At 38.8% G+C, this 15490-nt stretch overlaps 1 protein-coding gene across 2 annotated transcripts in view; it reads left to right on the top strand.

Moving 5' to 3' along the window:
- Positions 1 to 15490, top strand: part of LOC114643536 (tripartite motif-containing protein 16-like protein) — a 385751-nt gene that overhangs the window by 265377 nt on the left and 104884 nt on the right. The gene's annotated exons all lie outside the window — the stretch shown is intronic.

Raw genomic sequence — 15490 nt, 5'->3', positions numbered from 1 at the left:
AGTGCTGAATAAATTTAAGAATGAGGTCTGCATCTGAGCAGGGATGAGGCCTAAAAGTCCTTCTGTGTCAAACTGTAGTACTGGTGCCTCACAACTCTTGTTTAGGCTTATGTCAATTTTGGTGTTGTAGACCTTGTAATATATATGTTATATTCTGAGGTATGTGGAGTCCATTTAAGGACAACTTCCTACCTCTGAAAACAATTCCATCCTCTCTCCTAGGCCTTTGAAAATGGCCTCCACCCTCCGACCTCCAACAAAAACTGCTCTGGTATTCCGCTGTCTGACAAAGCGCCATCCTCCCCACCGCCTCAGACCTCAGACTTCTCATCTTCTTGTTTAACTTGTTATACTTCCAGATGCTCGGTTCTTCTGAACAGTTTAAGATTTGTTATCTTTCTCTAGTTCATTGTCCCTTTTAATTATCCTCCTTTTTGTTTGGTCTGCCAGGTCAAGTCAAGCCAATTTTATTTATAGAGTACATTTAAAACAACAGCAGTTAACCAAAGTTCTGTGCAGTTTCCATTAATAGAATGATAAATGTATACAATAAAGATGAACAAGATAAAACAAGAAACAAATACTCTCATGCTGTTTCAAAAGTCACAGAGAAAAGGTGTGTTTTCAACTCAAAAAGTGACCTGAGATAAAGGGGTAGACAATTTCAAAGCTTAGGGGCAGCTATCCCCTCTAAACATAAGTCTAGACTTCTGGTCAGAGGACCTCATGAGGGAGAATATGGGAAGTCAGAGGTCAGTAAGGTAAGAGGGGGCTTAATTCAGAGACTCGAAAACAAGCAATAAGATTTTAAACTCAGTCCTGTAGTGAGCAGGCAGCCAGTGCAGAGGAGCTAAGACTGGTGTGATGTGACTGATGTGTGGTGATGACGGGTTGACTCCGATGTTTAATGAGCTGCAGACGTCAAGCCGAGAAGAGACAAAGGCAGGAATTACTTTCTGAAAATCAGCTGCAGACAGACTTTAGCAAATCCCCTGAGCTGACAGAAACAGGTTTTAACAATGGAGTTCATTTGTTTGTCCAGTTTGCAGGCATTATCAAAAGTCTTTTTCTCTTACGCTCTGCTTGCCTACAAAACATATGGTCAGAGGGGCGCATAAGACTATTTCTTATGCACTCTATGAGAGGTCAGATATTAAATTAAACGAAGTGGGAATTCAGCACGCAGAAAACGGCCTTAAATACTGGGGACAAAGGATTATGTTGCCAAGAACCTTAGCAGAACTTTTTTTAATTAAAAGTGGTGTACGTGAGGAGTCACTGCTTTTTTATTACATAGAAATGATCTGGACAGGAATATTAAAAACAGTGGAATCGTAGATAATCTTGAATCATCTGAGTCAGAACAGGGGGATGTGGACAGAATATGCATTTGGGCAGATTTGTCACACCACATCAACTTTAACAGAAGATAATGTAAATGATTTCCCGTCTTAAATCTGAATACGCAATGTGTTCCTCCAAGAGGAATGGTGCCTCATGACCCAGAATAAGTGTTGGGGAGCCAACCCAGTTTTCCGTAATTACTTTTAACATCCACAAAAATTAACGTACTAAGGTGCTTTGAACAAGAAAGAATAACGCTTCTCTGGGACTCATGTGGGGTCAAGAACCAAAGGAGCTCTGTCTCTTCGCTCTGCCAGTCAATGAGTGACTCTGTGCTTTTATGGTCCAGGGAGCCCCAAAGGGGCGGGGCAAATGACCTCACTGGGCGGGGTCTCGCACTGTGGAGGAAAAGGAAGACAACACAGTTAGCGGCAGCTCCTTCTGTCAGCCAACAATGAAATTACATACCTGGATATTTGGTTATATAGCACCTTACACAGTGTCACTGATGTGTGGAGGACAAGTCAAGGGGGGTTAAGACAGTAGGATTCTCAGGACAAATGCAATTAATACCTTTGACAGCTCCAGTACATTTGTGCATATAAAATAAAATGGCCCAAATTCCGATATTACCTCCTGACTACTTGCCTGTAAATTTGTTGAGAAGCAATGCATTGTGCAAGTTAAATGTGACTCGAACAGGGTATGCATTATTCCAAAGGAGGGTAAGACACAAAGGATAATGTGAGTTATTGCAGTGACATTTTATCTAATAGTGGACAGATCACCTCATTCTATCAGCCAAGCAGTAACTGACCTCTGGAAAGTGTGAGGATCGTTTATTGAGTTTAAATCATTTCAAACGCAGTCGTGTAGCAGATTATCAGGATGTAATAATCCGAGATGAATGCACGCCTCCGCGCTGAGTGAAAACACAATGTATATTGCTGCAACAAAATGATGAAAGAACGGACGCATTTTTTTCACACAAGCTGAGTGGGTGGGTGTTAGTTAGTTAATTAGCAACTCGAAGGATTTCAAGATATAATATACACAAGAGGTAACACTGCAAAAGCGGCCCAAACCAGAAAAGACAGCTGGCAAACTAAACGCGTGTGCATTGTACTTACTGAAAGCAGCGTTACGGATTTTGCAAATGTTCATTTTTTTCCCTCTGCTTAAAAAACATTGAAAAAGCGGCGCGGATTGGTTTGCAGCGTGTAAAACAGTTTGTTTGTCGCGGATAATTTGCTATCCACACAGGGAGGAACCGCGAAGCGAACCCACAATCTTCCACTGTCTCCTTACTGCAAAGCAGCCGTACTACTACAGCGCCACAAGGCAGTTAAAGAATGCACCGGGCCACATGTTCATTTTTTCCCCTGTGCTTAAAAGACATTAAAAAAGTGTTTCTCAACTGTGACTCCGGAACAACTCAGTACGCGAAAAGTGGCCAGAATCGCAAACAACAATGAAAAGTCTACGTGACTCACAGGTGGTGATGGGCCGCTCGATACTCAGGTTTCGACACTGTGTCGAGCTTTCGAAGCACTGCAGATTTTAATACTTGATCGAATAATGACATCTGTGATTTAAGGATTTCACCTTTTCTTTCTCAAATGTGCTTACCTATATCATGGCAAAGTACAGGGATAAACCTTTATTTTCTGTCTACTCCGTTTTAATTAAGACAGACCAAAGAAAACATTTAAGGCTATTAAATGTGATCTCAAGAAAAGATCAGGGTTAATTATAATACTAATAACAGGAGCGATTATAATGATACAGTGCAAAAGTAAATACTAATTGAAAGAGCCGGGAATGCATGAGGTGAGGCGTCTTATTTTGTTTAACTCTTGCTATCGTATAGTGCATTCTGCCTGTCGGCGTTAGTTATATTTATATTTTTTAGACATCACACACTAGAAGCTGCTGACGAACCCTTCTCTTCGTTGTCAGTCTGTAGCTACGAAAAAATAAAAGCAATACGACTTTTAACAGACGTCATTGAAGTGTATCATAAGTTTCTGTAACGTTAATGAAAATGGCCAGGAGGTGTCACGAGAGAGGTGAGTGTCAAATGCTTCGAAGCTTCAGTACGATTTCTGACACAATTGCTTCAAACGTGTTGATGCTTCGCGAGGCTTCACTCCGCCCATCACTACTCACAGGTTACTGAACGAGAAATCAGCAGACTAGCATGACGGATGGGGCGTAATGGGCGTCCTTCCCCTCTCCTCCGGATTTTTCAAATGTTAATTTTTTCCCTGTGCTTAAAAATCATTAAAAAAGCGGCCTGATTATGCGGCGTATGGTACGCTGCGGGTTGGCTATGTTATATATTCCTCCATTATGGAAGGAGTGTCTAAAGTAGCAGACCTGCCAGCCTCCAGATAGCTAGACAACCATAAAACAAAGCAAGAGCTGCTGAAATCTGAGATGGAGAGCGCAGTCCTGAGCAAACTCTGGTCTACACGTGACACAGACGTAGGCTTATCCAGTTAAAGTGGGATTTTTGTGGTTTGCAAGTGGGATAACTTCAAGCAAACAAACAAGATATATAAGCTTTAAACAGAACTTTTCTTAAACAAGAACTTTTCTTTTGTTTGCTATATCAATTATTTCTCTATTTTTGTGTGAACTGTTTTACTTTGAATTTTTACTAAAGCTTTTAGAAATGAAGATATTTTGTCTGTGGAATCATTTCAATGTGTCAAGCTATCGTTGAATCCCATGAAGCAAACTAAAGCTGCAGAACCTTAGTAATTCTGAATAAACGCAGCTACATAGTGTATAATAAAACAATCTCAATATCAAAATAAATGTCAAAGAGCAGGCCTTCTTCATGTGTCTCACCACTCAATGTCCTTTCACAACAATATAAACAGATGCTGTACCTGATGAAGTTGATGTCTTGATGACCCACTGGCTGATCTTCTCCAAACTCTTTTTCTGACATGACAGCTCATTTCTCAGGTCCTCACAAGAGAAATCAGCAGTGACAGTGAAGCTGAGCGAGTCTCCATCAGCAGGAAGGACACAGCGAGATGAGAAAGTCTGCATCAGGAGAGAAGAGGGGATGAGATTTCAGAGAGGACCAAAAACAAAAATCATTTGTTAGAAGATCTTTAACACTTTGCCAATGTCTTCAAAATGTTTCATTCATGTAAAGCCTACTTCCCCAAAACAAACATGAGGAAACTCCTATGTCCTTATCAGCACAGCAACTGCCCACCGATAACCACCTTTGTTTCGATTACGTCTGCCTGAAGAAGGAGCCTGAGTTGCCATGAAAGCCTGCATATTGTAATCTTTTTAGTTAGCCAATAAAAGGTGTCATTTTGCTTGACTTCTCACTACATCCATAATGGCCAACACGGTACAACACCCTCGGACTACACCTTTGTTTTGTAAATGTGTCAGTTAGCAGCGCTGAACCTGCACTGACCCATCCCTCGTCCAGCCAGCCGTTTGCCCCTCCTGACACTTACACTCTCTGTGTAACACCAGCATCTCGAATTCTCTAACTTACAGCACAAATATGCTTTGAAAATTTATATGGCAAAGAGTTGTAAGGAGATATGTTAGCAATTATATATCAGTTTTTGAAATGCATACAGTTCATGTGTGTTCCATGCTACAACGATCCGTGTAAATGTACAACAAAACAAGAAATGTTACGTCTTGTAGACACAAAGCAAATGTTTGTGTTTATTATATCTAACATAACTGCCTGAATGTGAGTTTTTATTTTTGACAATCGCACTACTGTGATGTCAACCATTAAACAATTTGTCTTTATTGAGCTTACTTTTACAAGTACCATACATTTACACAGACTTTATTATATCAGATATGTCCGTTTGAAAATGAAACACGCTATCACACATATGAATGCAAACATCTTATTTTGTACCGACTGATATTTGGAGATCACAGTCTTCACACATTCACAGCGACATGTCATTTAAGCGATTTCTTTTCATTCGTTTTATTTTTGGATACAAGCCAAATTGTTTTGTGACTGTGAAGTCCAAATATTTTCAAATTAAGATGTGGAATGTGAAGATACTCTCCAAAGTCCTACCTGGATGGATAGACAAAGTACTGCCTTCAGTAATATCACAAAACCAAACTGGATTTATTAAAGGCAGACACTTAGCTTCCAATTTTCGACGCCTATTTAATGTAATATATTCACCCACAAAGTCAAATGCATCAGAGATATTATTATCATTGGATGCAGAAAAAGCATTTGATATGACTGAATTGAACTACCTTTTCACTACATTGGAGAAATTTGGGTTTGGCCCGAACATTTGTGCATGGATCAAACTACTGTATACCAATCCAGAAGGTTGAGTTTGTATTAACAACATTAATTCAGATTACTTCAAACTAGAACGTGGTTCCAGACAAGGATGCCCTTTGTCACCACTGCTATTTGCAATCACCATTGAACCACTGGTGGTTCACTGTCGAAATGCTTATCAGATAAAGGGGATTATCAGAGAAGGACTTGAACAGAAAATTTCTCTATACGCAGATGATATGGTACTGTATATATCAGACCCACAAAATACTGTGCCTGCAGTCTTAACAGCACTAGCAGACTTTCAAAAGATTTCTGGTCTCAGAATTAATTTGACTAAAAGTGTACTCTTCCCCGTGAATTCACAAGCATATAATATTAGATTGGACACCTTCCCTTTTATCATCGCAGATCAGTTTAAATACCGAGGGGTAAACATCACAAGTAAACATAAAGCTCTTTATCAAGAAAATTTTCCTGTCTGCATGGAAAAAATTAAGCAAGACTTGTATAGATGGTCAACCCTTCATCTCACTTTAGCTGGAAGAATTAACGTTGTTAAGATGAATATCCTTCCTAAGCTTCTCTTTTTATTTCAAAACATTCCAACATACATCAATAGATAATTTTTTAAGAAATTAGATTGAACCATAACCTCATTTATTCGGAATTCAAAACATCCACGTATCCATAGGGCGACCTTACAAAGACCTAAGGCAGTAGGTGGCATGGCTCTACCTAACTTTCAATTTTATTACCGGGCAGCAAATATACAAGCTATAAAAACCTGGACATGGACACAAATAGATGAACAGACACAGACTTGGTCCACAATAGAAATAAAATCCTACAGCACTTCTTTATATTCCTTGCTTTGTACCCCAATAAATACAAATCATCACCAATATACTAATAACCCAGTTGAGCTTCACTCACTCAGAATATGGAACCAATGTAGGAAGTATTTTAAGATAAAGAAACTTTTATCTGTGGCACCTCTGCATGAGAACCACCTTTTCCACCCTCTCAAACGTACACAGCTTTTAATGTCTGGAAAACATCTGTCTCGTTTAAAATTTTCCAAAATGTTTCCAGGCCAAGATCCAACCTGCAAACGTTGCAATCGAGCTCCAGCCTCACTGGGTCACATGTTTTGGGCCTGCATCATATTAACATCATTTTGGACCAAAATCTTTAAATGCCTTTCAGACAGCCTTGATGTCCCAAATCCCTCCTAATCCACTAACAGCTGTGTCTGGTGGGCTCACAGAGGGGCTTAAAGTGGAGAAGGACAAACAAACTGTAATGGCCTTTACTTCACTATTGGTACATAGACTTATTTTGCTCAACTGGAAGAATCCTAACTCTTCTGTTTTAAGTCAGTAGATAACTGATGTTATATATTATTTGAAATTGGAAAAAAATCAAATTCTCACTTAGAAGATCTCTATAAAACTTTTTCAAAACCTGGAAGGATCTAATCAATAACATTTTAGAATAAACATTTAAATTAAGGAAGTGGATTCTCTCTCCTCTTTTTTATTCTATCTATTTTTATTCATTTATTTATTTTTACTATCTCTTTCTCATGGGTGGGGATTGATTTGTTTCGAACCTCATTTTGTTAAACCTGACTTGCTTGTATGGAATGTTATTGGATTTTAGACTCGTGAGAACATTGTGACGTGTTTTGTCATTTTTCTGAGTCAGTTGAGATAAGTGAAGCCACTAAGATGTGTTTGTGATCAGTTCAGTAGGAAGGTAAATTTAACAGTATACTCTGCCCAAAAAATTATATTTTTGTTTTTATGTTGCTTACCCCATGTGTTGTGTAGTGATGACTGATCTCATGTTTTCATGGAGAACAAAATCTTCAGAGACAATCACACAAAAGCGATCAGGTTTGGTTTGGCATGCGAGAGAATTCACAGAGTGGAGAACACTCTTATTCAATAGACTGTCATGATATTCACTCAATAGATTTAATACACGTGACTGTGATCTGAGATACCGAGCACCATATCATTAACATAAAGAAACAACTTTTTTCTTCTAAACCTTTGCCTTCTAATAACTTTTAGCATTGACAACTTCCAAAGGTGGATAGGCAGGGATTCAAATACAATCATAACGACATTGGTGTAATTTCAACCCCCACCCCGTCTGTTTCCACATTGTAAACTGAAATAGTGAAAATGAATTTTATTAACACAAAGACTTCTCAACTACAGTATAGTAGCTGAATCCACACGTAGACATGGAGACCAAACCTAAATTTATACAATAAGGTCCACAAATATCCTCATCTAACTCTGTCAAGATCTTACTTTACATCAAAAAATACCAAAATATCTGAAAACTCAGATACTGCAGAATAAAATGTATTAAATTTTGAAACTACCAAACAGTAAATCCAGTGTCGATGGTCTCTATACCACCTTCCAGCCAGGACACCAGACCTATGAAGAGATCTGCTCAGTTTATGGCTGAAGTTCATAAATTGGCAAAGGTCCACACAAATCATCTTTCACTTTCTATGTCTGTGGTTCAGACCTGCTGTTAGAATATTTATCATCGAGTTCGTCTCATCCGTTATAGGAGATGGACGTCTGAAGCAGAGCTCCGCTAGCAGCGGCTTTATTTTCCCACGTATTTCATATTATTTAGAGGTATCATGTATTTAATCCGACCAAGGAACTTCCACTACAATATACAAGCATGAGTAACAAGAAGAAATGTCAGAAAGAACCGGAAAAGAAACTTAAAGCTTCATCAAAGTCTGGACAGACATCCAGCCCGAGTGCAAGGTATGGCCTCTCGGAGACTGACCTGGAACAGGCAGACGAATGCGCAGATATCCTGGGACCCCGCTCCATTGTATCGTCTCCAGTCGAGACTGAAAATGGGAGCGAAGGTGCAAGTAATACAGGTTGCGATGAATTGCCGGTTTCTTAGGATCATTCGAGACTAGAAAAGGCCCTGCAGGATGTGCTGTCATCTACTCATCGCGAGCCCGCAGCACCTGCTGTAACAGGAGCTGCATTTCCACTCGCGGAGCACGAAATCCGAAACGAACTGTCAGAACTGAAAACTGAACTGAAAGAGATGATCGCTACACTGGCAATTGCCATGGCTACGGCCATAAATGAGCTTAAGAAGGATAACAAGAATTGAGCTTAAGAAGGATGACAAAGACTGGGAAACGCGCCTATTTCAACGTTTTGACGTGAACTTTAAAGGCATGTTGGAGAAATTAGAGGAACACATCGAAGAAAATAGATCCAAACTGAAAATGCTTGCCGACCAGATTAATGACGTTACAGATCAGCTGGATGACGTTAAGCAGGCATTCACGGCTCGAGTTGAAACAGCGGAACAATTGGGATCTAACGTCGATGAAAAAGCCACAGCTGCGAATTCCGAATGCCAAAAACTCGGAGACAGACTTGCGGCCCTGGAAGATGGGTGCAGAACAATATAAGAATTGAGGGTATACCTGAGAAACGAGAAAGCTCAAACCCAGTGAAATTTGCAGTAGAATTACTCTCTAAAATAATTGGATAGGATTTTAAACTCGACATTGAGATAGCAGCTGCTTATCGCACAAACAGGCCTAGCACCTTTAAACCTAGGTCTTTTATTGTCCGCTTCGAGCGATACGATGTAAGCTTGATGTGATGGCACTTCTCAGACACAAACAAGAGATTATATTTGAAAATAATCTCATTCGTATTTTCCCTAACTTTTCACCATTAACAGCTGCAAAACGCGCAGCCTACTTTAACATTAAAAAGTTGCTACAGAAAGCCTATATCAAATACAGCCTCTTGTATCCTGCCAAACTGAAAGTGGAAGTTCAAGACCAATATTATGTATTTCCAAGCAAGGAGGAAGCTGAAAAGTAATTAAAGAAGCTGTTTCCGACACTCTTTTGAAAGTTAATAAGGAGCCGTATTCTGTCAAGACAAGGGAAGGACCTATCATCTGCTGTCGGATCCACTTTTAAAGAGACTGGTATTATAATTATACATCCTTTTCTTTACTTGGACATTATATGTTTATGTCTTAATTACAGTTATAGACGTGAGTGTGGAAGTAATTAAAGTAGGATTGTTTTTTTTTTTTTTACTACCTTAAAGTAGACTGTTGAACATCATACTCTTGGTTTATTGCTATTTCTACTATTTCTACTATTACATTATACTATTACTTTAGAATTTACTATGTTTATCCTAGACTACTTTTTAAAATCATTCCCAGGGTTCTTTCTTTTATTATCTTAATATCTTAAAATTGCTGAAGATTATTTTAAGCTTAAAGATTGTTAATGATTATATTTTCGGCAGATAGTATTTAGAATTCAGCTGCAATAGATATCTCTTTGTTTTAATTCTCTAACGCCGCTGCGGGGTGGGGTTTGTTTTGTTTTGGACGTGCTCTGTCTTTTTGTATGTCAGAGGACCAGGACATCGCGAAGTGGGATCAAGCCTCAAGTGGGGGGGGGGAGGGGGGGGGGGTAAAGGGGGGAGAGAAGGAGAGCAGGCTATATCTAATCTATTCTTCTAATCCTTATAACTATAAATATCAATGCAACAATAGGCTAAAATACAATAACTCATGGGGAATTTTGAAATTAAGATTAAAACTGCCTCACTACCAGCTAAGACTATAAAATGACATTAAAAACTCAGAATCAATGTCTCCATGATGGGACAGTTAACTTTGTGAGCTGGAATGTTAAAGGCCTGAATCATGAATTAAAGAGAAAGAAAGTATGCTCTCACCTAAGAGGCTTAAATGCTAAAATAGTATTTTTACAGGAGACCCACTTACTAAGCAAGGATCAGTTCAGACTACAAAAAGACTGGACTGGCCAAATGTTCCATTCTAGCTTTACAAAGAAAACTAGAGGGGTGGGAATTCTCATACATAGAACAGTTCCATTTGTAGCATCAGATGTAGTATCGGACCCTGAAGGGAGATATGTGATGGTCATGGGCAACATATAACAGTAAAATGATTTTGATAAATGTTTATGCACCCAATGTTGATGATAAGGAATTCATGCAAAATCTATTTGCATCCATTCCCAATGTGAACACTCATAAAATTATAATGGCTGGGGACTTTAATTGTGTTTTAAATCCACTTTTAGATAGGACTCCTGTGACAGGGGGGACGACATCTAATACTGCAAAGACAATTACACAGTTTTTAAATGACCACAACTTATCACACCCCTGGAGGTTTCTTAACCCAAACTCAAGAACATATTCGTTCTACTCACCAGTGCATTATAGCTACTCAAGAATTGATTATTTTTTTATAGATAATAATTTCTTGTCTACAATTAAATCATGCAAATACGACACAATTGTTATCTCTGACCATGCACCTCTAGTCTTGGAGCTAAAATCAATAAGCCCCTCACACTCACCTCACAGATGGCGCCTTAACCCTCTTCTATTGTGAGACGAGAACTGCACAGGATTTATATCCAATCAAATCAGCTTCTTCCTAGAGACAAACACGTCCACAGAGGTTTCTGCAGGAACACTCTGGGAAACTCTAAAGGCCTTCTTAAGAGGACAGATTATTTCATTTCTTTCCCACAGAAATAAATTAGAAACCAAGAAAGTGTCAGAGCTAAGAAGCGAAATTACTAGAATAGATGAAGAACAAGCCAGGCGTCCAAGTGAAGCTCTCCACAGGAAAAGGCAGGCCCTGCATACAGAACTTAACATCTTAACAACTAAAGAAACTGAACAACTTATTTATAAGTCTAGACATCATTACTATGAACACGGAGAAAAAGCTAATAAGCTTTTAGCTCAATAAATTCACAAACAAGAAGTTCGCAATGCAATACTAGTAATCACCAACACGAATGGAGAAGAAATTATAGACCATAAAAATATAATGCACACATTTAGAGATTATTGTAAATCCTTAGATTCTACTGAGCTCAAAGAGGACAACACACAAGCTAATGCATTTCTGGATACATTACAGATACCACAAATAGATGCTTTAAGTGCTGAGGAACTGAATAAACCTCTAACGCTAACAGAATTACTAGATGCTATAAAGTCACTACAAAGCGGGAAATCAGCAGGCCCTGATGGTTACCCCGTAGAATTTTATAAGAAATTCTCCACTCAGCTAGCTCCCCTCTTATTGGCAACATTTACAGAAGATAGAGACAACCAAATACTACCTCAAACATTTCGTCAAGCATTAATCACCGTCTTTCCTAAACAAAATAAGAACTTGTTACAATGTGCATCATACAGACCAATTTCACTCCTGAATAATGATGTTAAGATACTCTCAAAAATTCTAGCTAGAAGTTATGGAGAAAGTGCTGCCCTCGGTAATATCACAGGATCAAACTGGATTTATTAAAGGCCGACACCTATCTTCCAATCTCCGATGCTTGTTTAATGTTATATATTCACCAGCAAAATCAAACACCCCAGAGATATTACTATCATTAGACACAGAAAAAGCATTTGATATGATTGAATGGAATTACCTTTTCACTGCATTGGAGAAATTTGGGTTTGGCCCGAATATTTGTGCATGGATCAAACTACTGTATACCAATCCAGAAGCTTCAGTTTGTATTAATAACATTTGCTCAGACTACTTTAAGCTAGAACGTGGTACCAGACAAGGATGTCCCTTCTCGCCACTGCTGTTTGCAATCGCCATTGAACCACAGGCGGTTCACTGACGAAATTCTTATCAGATAAAGGGGATTATCAGAGAAGGACTGGAACAGAAAATTTCTCTATATGCAGATGATATGGTCTTATATATATCAGACCCAGAAAACACTGTCCCTGCTGTTTTAACAGCACTAACAGAATTTCAAAAGATATCTGGTCTTAGAATTAATCTCAATAAAAGTATACTCTTTCCAGTGAATTCACAAGCATATAATATTAGATTGGACACCCTACCTTTTACATAGCAGATCAGTTTAAATACCTAGGAGTAAATATCACAAGTAAACATAAAGCTCTTTAAAAAAAAAAAGAAATTGATTGGATAAGAGAAAAATATTGAATTGAGTAACCTATTTTGATGGTGGTGGTGGTGATTACAAGCAATATATTGCCTCGGCACTCCGGGTTAGCAGCATTTTCTTAAAGCACTTGCAGGACTGTATGGAATGTGCCGTCTTAATAAGCAGCTTAGTAGGATCTGTGAGAGCCATTGGCGTGAGCTACTAGAGGACAACTCTATTGTCCTGTGAGGACTCTGCCTGACCTGATTGTGTTACACAGGTCTGCCTTTAAAAAGAGCCTTTCCTGGTCATCCTGGGATTAAAAGTGGAGATGGAAAACATTTACCTGAAGTGGAAAATAAGACGAGGAATAATAATAATAATAATAATAATAATAATAATAATAATAATAATACAATGAAGAAGAAGAATGGGTATGAGGGAGAAAAACTGGTCTGATGTAAAGTAATTGTGTGAGGTGTCACCATGTCAAACCTGGGAGACAGAAATATTAAACTTGAGTGTCTAGATGTTTGTGAAGGGGTTTCTGATTTCATTTAATTTTTGAACTCTTTGCTTATTAACCTTCGCCCATCTGTTGTCCATTATAAACCTTAGAGGTTTAAACCATGTTGATGTATTTCTATTTCCATTATTTAACTTTACATTATTACTAATAACTGCCATTGTAACTATGGCTCATGTTTGTATGGCTCACTCAAGTGTCATTGGTGTGAGTTTAGTGTGCAGGTGGGACACAATCAGATGTACAGTAAGTATAAGGTATAAGGTTCAAACTGTCCAGGATCATTAACCCCAAAGCTGGAGGTGTTCAGCTGTTTCCAGGACCTTGCAGAGCTGGACAGTAATTCTGATATCTCTTAGATAGTAGGCTGGGATGAGAAGCTCTAAATGTAGTTATAGCGCAGGATCCTGATGTCATTATCAAGCCTGTCCAGTTGTCATTGACGATTGAAACAGGTGAGTCAGACTGCCAGTTCTGCAAGGCACATTTAAATAGTTGAGTGCCAAGCAAAACTGATAAAGTGGTCTTCTTAGGACGTTTACCATGTATGCCACACACCTGACCATGTGAGATTATGGAGATTAGAAGGATTAATTCACATCTAACATCATAGTGTCTGAAGAAGTCAATGTGGGTTTTATTTCAACTGGAGGGGCAATAATGTAAGCTTAATGTGTATAACAAATAAATTAATGAAAGAAATTATTAGGAAACGACTGAGCAACATAGATCAAGAAGAGGAGTGCCAGTGAGCAGTCAGTGATGGTTTAGATGGGGGATTTCATTTCACTATGTGCAGGAATTCTATAAGGAAACATGAAAAGCATAACAAAATAAACCAGTATGGAGGTCAGTCTGGGAGGACGGGTCTCCTTCAGTCACTTATTCATCCTTGACTGTCACTCGTGTGTCTTTATTGGACTGCACCACGTTGAGTGACACACTTTGTGTCCCACACACTTTCTTTGAGAGAAGGACACAACACCAGTTTTGTGGTCCTACTGCATTTACTACTTTAGTACACCTGATGGCGCTGGGCTGTTTAATGTAAGTCTGAAAAGTTTAGTCTGTCCAGGCACAGAAATGTGTGTGAAGAGATCTTCCTCTGCTGGGTGAGAACATTCTCATAAAGGGATTCTGAAAGAATTGGGCATAAAAAAGGAAGCAACTCTGGAGAGCCAAATGTGTGCCAGTCTAATGTGCTGCCAGGTCACAAAGAATCCCACACTGGAAGTCATAATGGGGTAATTTACATTCACTACCAATCAACCAACTTGACATGTGATGAAGTTGGAGAGGAACTGGAGTAGCTGGAGAGATTCCACAGAGTTAACTGAAGAAGTGGTAAACTCCACATGGACAATGAATGGCGATCTGGAAGGCAACAGAAGTCACCACTGCACCACCTTACTGTTCATTGTCCTAAAATATGAATGTTTAAATAAAACAGGTGGAGGTTCATGTTATCTGCACTCAGTCAATCAGCCTAATACCTTAATCAACTGAAGTCTAATAAAGCTCAGACATATTAAAATGGACAATTAAAGGACCATTAGGGGATGTTGTATCGACTGGTCCAACTCAGAACATCAGTGCCAATCTTCATTATGAGTTATTGTTAGGGGAGTTAAGTCACCTTCAAGAGGTGCAATGAGATACCTGGGGACATTAGGGTCTTGTTGTCTAAATTTATAATGAATTAAACATGAAATACTGTTCACTGATCACTTGATTAAACCTGCTATTCTTGACAAGTTTCAGTCGGGTTTCAGAACAAATCACAGAACAGAAACTGCACTCGTTAAAGTAGTAAATGACTTGTGGGTAAATGCAGACAGAGGCCGTTTATCTGTTCTCTTCCTCTTATATCCGATTTGATACCATTGATCACAATATTCTTAGAAATCGCCTTAGTCAATGGGTGGGCTTCAGTGGCAGGTCTTAAATTGGTTTGTCTTACCTGGCAGGTAGAAAATTCTTTGTTAGTTGTGGTGATTATACTTCAAAGACAAGTGATATTCTATATGGTGTTCCACAAGGGTCTCTCCTGGGTCCACTGCTCTTTTCGATCTCCATACCTCCATGAGGTCAGATTATCTCAAAGCACAAAGTGAGCTACCACAGCTATGCTAACAACACACAACTGTATTTATCAACAGCACCTGATGACCCCGACTCTCTTGTCTCACTGACCCCCAATATCTTACTTGTGTTTCTGAATGGATGAGTAGTTTTCTCCTTATTTAGTCTCAAACTAAATAAGGAGAAAACAGAAATTTGACAAAATTTTAATAGA

The sequence above is a fragment of the Erpetoichthys calabaricus genome, chromosome 4 (assembly GCF_900747795.2).
Source record: "Erpetoichthys calabaricus chromosome 4, fErpCal1.3, whole genome shotgun sequence".
In the NCBI taxonomy this organism is placed as follows: domain Eukaryota; kingdom Metazoa; phylum Chordata; class Cladistia; order Polypteriformes; family Polypteridae; genus Erpetoichthys; species Erpetoichthys calabaricus.
Note: the sequence above shows the minus strand (reverse complement) of the source record. Positions and strands in the feature narration are given on the sequence as shown.